This window comes from Acomys minous, assembly GCF_964271855.1.
Source record: "Acomys minous genome assembly, chromosome: 10".
NCBI classification, from domain to species: domain Eukaryota; kingdom Metazoa; phylum Chordata; class Mammalia; order Rodentia; family Muridae; genus Acomys; species Acomys minous.
In genome coordinates, this window is record NC_140491.1 from 39,472,089 (window position 1) to 39,482,178 (window position 10,090).

The following is a 10,090-nucleotide window of genomic DNA, read 5'->3' on the forward strand; positions in this document are numbered from 1 at the left end:
TTAAAAACAAATCTTTACAAGTCAAAAGAATAATTATGCTTCTCTCATTAAGACATCTTGTACTTCTTAAGAAATATCTTAGTTTATTATAATTTATTTTCATATGCAGTAGTCATTGACTAACAAATTATTTAATATTTTGCAACTATAATTGTAGACTCAGTGATAATTATTGCTGTTTTATATTAGATATAAAAACCTGTATTCATGGTTGTTTTCTGCCTTAGGAAACAGAGAGGAGAGACGTTCCATTTGAGAATTTTTTAAGACATCATAGAGAAGAAGAGGGGGCTTTTTTCTTTTTTCCTTTTGGAATGTTGGCTGAGTAGGAGGGTCATCTGGGTACTTTCTCTTTCTCCCTGAACTAGTAGGCTTTCTCAACAGCATCTGACTCCTGAGTCTTCATTGATAAAAATCAAACACGTATGATTTTGTTTAAAAATAACATTTTGGCACTCCAGCACATGGCATGACTATAATGGACAGAGAAATCACTCCAGTTGCAGACAAACTGAGAAGCCACCAGATTTGGTAAGTCACCTGGGAAGTCCTCAAAGAGAGTGTTAAGGATGGGAAATACCATAATACAAGATGTTATGACTCTGGATGGTTCTACTTTGATGGCTTGAAAATAGTAGCAAAAAAAATGATGGCCAAATGACTTAACTGAAATTGCCTCAATACTGATTATGATTATTAGCATTTTGGTATCTCATATCTTATTCTTAATAAACTTAGTGGCTTTCTGCACACACTCAAAGCAAAGAGTTTTAGAGATACTGGGAAAAATATGAAAAGTGGGCTTTTAAGATACAAGCCTTTAAGATCAAAAATTCAAGCGACACCATATGCTGGCGAGGCTGTGGAGAGAGAGGAACACTCCTTCATTGCTGGTGGGAATGCAAACTAGTACAGCCACTTTGGAAATCTATCTGGTGCTATCTCAGAAAATTGGGAATAGTTTCAAGACCCAGCTATTCCACTCCTTGGAATATACCCAGAAGATGCTCCAGCACACAACAAGAAAATTTGCTCAACCATGTTCATAGCAGCCTTATTCATAATATCCAGAACATGGAAACAGCCTAAGTGTCCCTCAGTAGAAGAATGGATAAAGAAACTGTGGTACATATACACTATGGAATACTACTCAGCTTAAAAACAAGGAATTACCAAAATTTGTGGACAAATGGATTGAACTAGAAATGATCATAATGAGTGAGTTAAACCAGAAGCAGAAAGACTCAAATGGTATATACTCACTTATATCTGCATACTAACCCAAGGGACATGTCCCACGAAAGCCTTCACTCACCAGGAAACTGGGACAGAGTGGAGGACATCCGATTGGGACTCTAGATGAGAGACACATGGGAGAATAGCAAAGTAGAAGGATCCAGAGGGCCCTAGAAACCTACAAGTAGAACATTATGATAGGCAGATTTGTGCCCAGGGGTCCCGCTCAAACTATGGCTCTAGCCAAGGACAATACAGGCCGTAAACTTTAAACCCCTACCCAGATCTAGCCAATGGTCAGAACATTCTCCACAATAGAGTGGAGAGTGGGATATGACTTTCTCACGTACTCTGGTGCCTCACCTTTGACCATGTCCCCTGGAGGGGGAGACCTGGTGGCACTCAGAGGAAGGATAGCAGGCTACCATGAAGAGACTTGATACCCTATGAGCATATACAGGGGGAGGAAGTCCCCCTCAGGTACAGTCATAGGGGAGGGGAGTAGGGGGAAAATGGGAGGGAGGGAAGAATGGGAGGATACAAGGGATGGGATAACCATTGAGATGTAGCAAGAATAAATTAATAAATTAAAAAAAGATACACGCCTTAAAAAGATTTATAAATGAAAATAAGACAAATATTCAGACACAGACAGAAGAATTAGACAAGAAGCTACTGTGCCACTGCATGATGAAACTGAAAGGCTTATATAGAAAGCCAGACTTCTTCTCCATGAGTATGATCTTTCATACTGCTGGAAGGTACTCTGAAAGCAGCCGGGGAGAGAAAAGCAATCAATATCTTGTTTAGCAGCAATGCCTGAGAACTAAGTCAATGAGCAGAATGATAAGGTATCCCCACTAAAGCAATGGTGGCACTTATGTCCTTTGGCAACCAACAGCTGTCTAATTGTACATAAAACCCACTCACTAGGAGGGAATTCATCCTTGGTTGTGTCAACACAGCAACTCCCCACTTTTTCTTCCCTAAACAAGTGTAATTTCGAACTGCATTGTGAGTACTTGCTCTTAGATTAGCATAGGCCTCACAGCTCAAGGAAACCAAAACAACTATAGCAACAACAAAACAAACAAACCAACAACAAAACCCCAAAATCCCAATACAACCACCTCTTTTTTCAGGAGACAATTGCAGAAGCTCACTCTGGTTAAAACACAGAGAAATAACTGTGGAGTAAACAACTCCAAGTGATACCTCTACAAATCAATCCTGCACCTTAGGCTCAGGAAACATGCTAGAAGGTATGGCTGAAAGTTTGTTAGAGCCAGAGAACCACTATGCCATGACAGAGAAGGTGCAGCCATGAGATCCTATCACTATGGTCATATAAACAAGAGCATCACAATGATTAAACCAGTTAGTATGAATGTGAGGTGGAGGCTCAGTGGTGATGAAGGATTTGGGATGTGAAATGAGGAGGATAAGAAAGGGTGGGAGGGTGAGTATGGCTAGAATATCCTTTATACGTGTCAAATTATCAAAGAATAAAAGAACAAAAATAGATTTTCCTGTATCAGTGCTAGCCATACAAGAAATGTATACTCTAGCATAAATGTATTTTAACAGAGCTCATACAAGTCTAATTAATACTCATGAGAAATAACCAAGAGGTTTTATGTATATATATATGTATATGTGTGCGTGTGTGCGTGTGTGCGTGTGTGTGCGTGTGTGTGTGTGTGTGTGTGTGTGTGTGTGTGTGTGTGTATGTATGTATGTGTGTACATAAAACTAAAGGGAGCTGGGAGGGAAAATTGTGGCAGGGAAGAAAATAAAGGAAAGACAGCTAAAAATGACCATTTAAGTTGTTTGTATGGAAACAATACAGTAAAAACTTCATAAAGTGTGTAAATATATGAAAGAAACCAGTCGTAGTTAGGGCTGCTATTGTTACAATGAAACAGCAGAAGCAACTTGGGGAGGAAAAGGTTTATTCAGGTCATAGTTCCACATAAGAGCTCATCACCAAGGCAGTGGGGGCAGGAACTCGTGCCAGGCAGGAACCTGGAGGCCATCAAGGGGTACTGCTTGCTGGCATGTTTCCCATGGCTTGCTCAGCCTGCTTCCTTACCTTCCTTTTTTCCCCCCTTTTCCTTCAACGTAATACCTTTTACTGATTCTTTGGGAGTTTTGGAAATATGCTCAATCACATGCATTTCCAGTCGTTCCATTTTTTCCTGCAACACCCGGGAATAAATACAGAGATTGGCAACACGCAGAGAGTGGGAGACACTGGAACACCCAGTCCTAAATGGAATGTCCGCATTCAATCTCTTCCATCATGGCCCAGGCTCAGGTGATTCTGCATAAGCAAAGAGGGAGTTTATGAAAGCTAGTGTGGATGGAAAATAAGGCCTTCTAGAGACAAACGGGGCTGATGCACATATGAACTCAGAGAGCCTGTGGCAGCACGCACAGAACCTGCACTGGTCTAAGCCAGAAACAGTGCCAGCACTGAGAGGGGAAGTGGACAAAGCTTCCATTCCTAACCTCGGATACTCTCACAAACTGACAGTTGCTCAAAAGGTAAAAAAACAGTTATCACCTACAGACTCTTACTGGGTATACAAATGACACTTTAAGACAGGCCCCTTGCCCAGCTGTGGATACCCAACAAAAATGAACTCAATGGTAGTTCTGAAAACAACTTCTCATAAGGCTTTATCTGGGCAATTTTTCTTCTTTACATGTCTTTTGCTTATATGTTTATGGTTTCTGATTCTGTTTCTATTTGTATACTGCATGTGGGAATGATTGTGTCTCAGAATCTGCATGTGTTTCCTGTGCTTTTTCTTTGGTCCTCCTCCCTTCGTCCCTCCCCACACGCTTTGTTTTCTCCTATTTGATTTTTATTATTTAGATGCTTGTTTGTTGTCCAATGAGAGAGACAATTATAGAGTACGGGTTTTAGTGGCTGGGGAAGTGGGAGGAGTTCAGAGGAGTTGTTACCGGAAAATATTATACTAAAAAAACTATTTTCATTAAACAAATAAATAAAACATAATATACTAAGCATAAATAACAATGAATGAAAATAGACTCTGACTAATTTTTAGCCATATTTAAAAATATCTTTAGCAAATATTTTTGTTAATCACTTCTTGTCAAATGTGTCTTTGTGTTGACAATAATTCCTGTTGATTTATCGTGTTAAACCAAGGTTAGATTGTAAAAATTGTGGCATAGTTCCACAGCTGCTAGAGTTTTCCTTGGATACGTGTTTCTGATGTGCAGACCAGACAAAGATCACGAGAGCTGTTGTTTGCTTTACCCACACCATAGCTCTAGGGATCCTCTGTCACAGTAAAATTAACTGTGTGGTTTAATTAAAACATTGTAGTGTTGTTTAACTGGGATTGGTGTGCATTGGTTATATTATACAAAATTATGAAAGATATTTTATTTTTTCACTCCTTCTACATCCTTGCCTTTCTGAAATGCTTTCCACCCATCTCTTTTCTTCCTTGTTTGATTTCTCTGTTTCTACCGTATAGAATCCACTGTGGTTTTCCTCCATACTTTGAATCTGGCAAACCTGGTGTAACTATGTCTAACACAGTTAATTTAGGCTCAGGAAATTTCATGATTTCACCTAATGTCAAACATGGTAACAATGGATGGAAGTTTTGTACCTATTAACTTCTGAAAGAGAAGTATTTTGTCCAAAAGAAGGTAAATTTTGTGAGTTTCCAAAAAGTAATTTTTCTGGTAGTTGGTTTTCTCCTTCAACTATCTTTCTCTATCCAACATCTGTTATTTCTTTGAAATATTTCCTATAGCTTTTAGGGAAATACTTAGCAAATATGCATAAAGTTCTCCCCCTCAAGTGAATTTACTGCCGACTAAACGAATGACATATTATCTCCTGTGATCCATGTCAGCAGCACATCTTTGCCATCTCAGTGTCGTCTTCAGAACCTTCTCATTGCTGCTGGCTCCTGGCGTATCCCTATCCACTCATCGCAGCTTTCCAGCTGGTTTATAGCTCAGGACAGTAGGACAAGCAAAGGCAGCTTCGTCTATTTCATTTTTTTCCCACTGTTTTTTTATGGGTGTTATACTGAAGCAAAAATAATTTGCCAGTTTGTATTAACAATATGTATGAACCTCACTACAATCGATGACTTTGATAATTTTTATATACTTTGTAGAAAATAGATGAGCACATATGTGTTTTAAAGTGGCCCCTGCTAATGTATCACTGTAGTATCAAGAAAGACTATTTTGGAATAGGAAGAAAGATAAACACAAAGAGTAAAATTGTTCTTTAAGTAGCAAAAAGGACAAATCCTGTGCAATCATCCTTATGTGGGGGGTCCTAGAAAACGTGTTCCCATAGTAGAAAGAAAGATGGCAGGCAGAGGGCGAGCATGACTGGGGATCAAGGGCTTGGAAAGATGTTGATCTGATGGTAGAAGAGTTCTGGTGGAGAAGTAAAAACAAATAAGGCATCTTTTGTGAAACATACAATTATAACTGATATTGTTATTGAGAAGTGTTGAGTGGATGGAGAACGTTGTCACCACAGACTCAGTATCCATGTCAATTAATACAATGTCAATCAATTAGACTTAGTCATTTTGTATACATACATTATGAGCTCTATATACATACCATGTACAAAGCATCACTTTGTACATGGTAAATAGATACAGTTTACCAATCTAAAAATAAGAATAGTGTAATGTGTAATGTAGTGAGACATACTATCTTTGGGAGGTAGAGACAGAGAAAGCATGAATTCAACAGCAGCTGTGGCTACATAATGAATTTTGAGCCAGCCTGAGTTACTTGAGACAGTGCCTAAGAAAAATAATAAAATAAAATAAAATAAAATAAAATAAAATAACAAGATGTATGGCATTGTTCTCTGTCTTTTTAAAAAGTTTAAGTTCTAAAATTAAGAGAACAGACTTCTTCGACATGGATCATTAAAAATGCCAAGTTCAAAGGAGGCTGAGACTGAGAGAAAGGAGGGAGGGGGCTACAATCCAAATAAATAAATTAATTAATAAAAAAAGAAATACTCTAAAAATGTTGTTGATTACACTTACTAGCCAAATATCAGTATGGATTTGTGTGGTATTTCAGGGTTTCTTTATGCTGTGTTTTTAAAGCAAAGATTCCTGGGGCGGTTTACATAAGAATGGCCCCATGTGTCATACATTTGACTAAGCAGTCATCAGAGATTAGAACTGGTTTTTTTTTTTTGGATCAGGAGGATTAAGAGGCTTAGCCCTTTTTTGGAGAATGTGAGTCACTAGGGATGGCCTTTGCAGTTTAAATAGCCCACACAGGGACCAGTTTTTGTCTCTGCTAAGTGGCTCAGAATGCAGTTCTCAACTACTGATCCAGAATGAAGTCTGTCTGCTAACGTTAAGTCTGGCTCCATTAAGATTATATTGGGCTAAGCCTCTGAAACTGTATGCAAGTCCTCAGTTAAATGCCTGCTTGTAAAAGTTGCACTCGTCATGGTGTCTCTTCACAGCAAGTGAGACTAAGATAAACCCCTAACCTGTCTAACAATACATAGATAGCAATTGGCTCCTCACAGTTCTCCACTGTTTCCAAAAATGAAAAACAGACATAAACACAACTTTACAGTTGTGCCTCTCCACCCCCAGTCATATTCCCTAACATTGTTTTCTTCATAATTACTTAAAGTGCTTCTAATTACCTAATAAATGTTCAGATTCACGAATGTGACCAAGACTTTTAAATATGCTTTCCATCTTTAGTGGCAGTACTTTGTCGTCTCTCTTCTACATTAGCACAGGCATTACCTACCTGGACTTTCATGTTTGTTTTGGTTTTTCCCTTCCTTAGAACCTCTGTGTGCTGAGTATCTTCTGCAGAGAAACAACTATCTAAACATCAAACCTCAGAGAAAGCAGTGCCCTTCATCACCCTGCTGTGTTCCACCATCATTGCGAAAATTCCTTTTTTTTTTTTTTAAACAGAGACTCACAGAGCCCTGGATGCCTGTGGGGTGCCAATGTTGCTGGAAGATGGCATATACAGTCCAACTCAATGCTTGAGGGAAGGCTATGAAGTAAAAATTAATCCTCTTAGTCGGTAGGATATGTGGGCTCAGAGTGTAGTTTACTCAATGGCACTGAGCTATTCTGAAGGTGACCTCATGCAATATTTACTAAATCTCAATAAAGGGTGTTGATGCGAATTTTATTGCACCTCCTTCCCACTCAAAATCCCTCACTCCCATGTGTGGAGTGCCTATATACTTTTTCAAGCACATCAGGTCAGTTTTAATAGGGAAAGGGCAGATGGGAAATTTAGTAATTAAAACTGTCTTATAGTCATAACACTCAGAACTTCCATGGGTGAAGTGGTGTGTATGGTTACCCTGTACATTTGTGTAATCCCTGCCAAATCCCCAGACTCGGGAGAACATTTGGAGCTAGACTAGGACAATTTTGTTAAATGGGAGATTCAGGGGGAATTAGAATAAGAGATCTTCATTGAACATGATCATATGATCATCCTTTTTAGACACCACATTAAAAACAATGACAAGACAAAACCAAAGACCTATAAATTAAAAAAAAAAAAAAAAAAAGAAAGCTAATCTAAACAACACACCAAAAATACTTTCACACAGTAAACAGATAACACAAAGAATGAAAACTGGCATCTGGAAACTTGGAAAATATTTCCACAATTTTATGGTTAAGAGGTCAAAGTTAAAAATATGCATGTAAAACATTGTCCAATGTAACAACAGGAAACCAACAAACAAAAATAGAAAGAAAATGTAATTAAAGTCCCAGGTGACATTTTTTTTCCAATGAAAATCATCAGTTTGAAAATGATCAGTGACATATGCTAGCAGTCCCACACATGAGCAGCAGCAGCAGCAGCAGGTGTCACTTCACACTTGTTACCCTGACTGGTACCAGAATGCCATGCAGTATTGGCTCAGAAGATGAAGGAAAGAGAAATGTAATACACTGTCTGTAGGAATGCTAAGACACTTATATGAAACAGCAAGGTAAGTTCTAAAACAATTGAAAACAGAACTACAGTAGGAATCACAAAGTTCTGCATCCACAAGTGCTGGAGGAATGGTGCAGCACCCCTCTGTATCATCCATAACCCCCTTCTCCGAGCGTTAGCCACAAGCAGCCAATGCCTGGGTATGAGCTCATTACCTGTAAATGGATCAGTGAGTAAAGAGAAAACACAGACTATATATATTCACAACATTCTAACATTTGTGGCAACTACGTCGATTGTGTAAGACTTCATACTATCTTAGAGAAAGCAGGAATAGAACCACACACAGCAAGATTTCAATAATATTTTGAATCTAGAAGTTAACATCGAGATGCAGTGACATCATTGAGTCGGCAGGGCTGACTTGTTGGTCAAAAGGGTCAAAGCTTCAGTTGGATAAGTGAGTGTCTGTAATCTCAGGTCCTACTGCACAGCAATGTTACTATTACAACAAGTAAAAAATGTACAATGTATTACAAATAATTAAATGAGTAGATTTTAAATCATAAAGTAATGTTTGTTTGGTGACAGACTTGTTTATTACCTGGAGTCACCTCTTCTACAATATAGTCATGCATCAAATAATACTTAGTGCTCCATAAATGTGAAGTTATTTCTCAGTTAAAATAAGTAAAAATTTATAAAAAAAAAAAATAAGTGAATGAGGCATCATTCAAAATACAAAGCAAATTATCTCAGTCTTGTAATAAATGTGTGCATTATTTCTCTAGTTTTCCTGAGGAAAATCTGGAGCTGCTGTGATGTCAACAGATAGATGGGACATTACTGCCTGAGCTCAGGCAGCACTGGGGCAGAACCAGAGTACATGAGAGGCTATGATGCAGCCAAAATGGAGCAATGGGTTGGTAGCCCTGAGCTGAGTCACAGGGAATAACCTTTCTTTGCTAGAGGAAGGTACCCAACCTCCTAGAAAAGCTCAGTGTAGGTGTTGAACTGGTGTGTCTCTGTAATTTCTGTGTAATAGCTCTGCCTGGGTGCCAGTAACTAGCCTGGCCCTCAGCATGTGAACCACACAAGGGGTTAGAGAATCGTCAGGTGACTGTTCTGTGCATGAGACTGACCCAGCTGGGTGTCCTCATCTCAGTTAATTCCAAACCCAGTGGGACCCTTCAGATACATCATTCTCTGGTTTGTGAAGAGGAGGGTCATAGGCGGAAGGTGGAAAGGGTTAGGATGGGAAAAATGAGACACCAGAAAGTGTCCAGAGACCAGGCAAATGGCTTCTTCCATGCTATATCTCCTCTCTTACCTAAACTTGGGTTTCTCTGTCCATAAACTAGACAGTTAATAACCCCCTGTTCCTTTATACTATATTCTAAGCATTTCTTGTTATAAATGTTAGCATCAAATTTTAGAATAGTAAGTTCTTTCCAGTCTTTGGATAAAACATCGTTTGAGATTACTAGAAGTAGAAATCTTATTTTGAATAATTTAAAAGAATTGTGAATGTCAGTCCGGACACTTCTAGAGAGCATTGAGTGAGAATTTACTTTCCTTACTGAATGGAGTCAGCATATTGTTTCTCTAAATGTTAAAACAGTCTCACAGCGATACAATTATAGGAAGCGCTAAAACATTCTACAAAACACATAGTTTGTAAAAAGATGAAAAATGAATAAAATGCTTACTCAATAAATGAAACTCAATACATCTAGATCACTGAACAATTAGCTTTCTGAAACAAACTGGTTAAGTGAAGTTCTATTTTGAGGTGGCAAAGCCCTGCTGGGTGATGCCTTGAGTCTAAATAACCATCTTCTTACCTGAAGAATAATTTTACATTCTAATTTAATTCATA

At 38.5% G+C, this 10,090-nt stretch overlaps 1 long non-coding RNA gene across 1 annotated transcript; it reads left to right on the plus strand.

Moving 5' to 3' along the window:
- The first annotated feature begins 322 nt into the window (after nucleotides 1-322).
- LOC311606890 lies at nucleotides 323-7,207 on the plus strand. The gene is made up of 2 exons (XR_014782449.1): nucleotides 323-531; nucleotides 7,084-7,207. It is a non-coding gene; the product is annotated as an uncharacterized lncRNA (long non-coding RNA).
- Nucleotides 7,208-10,090: the final 2,883 nt, after the last annotated feature.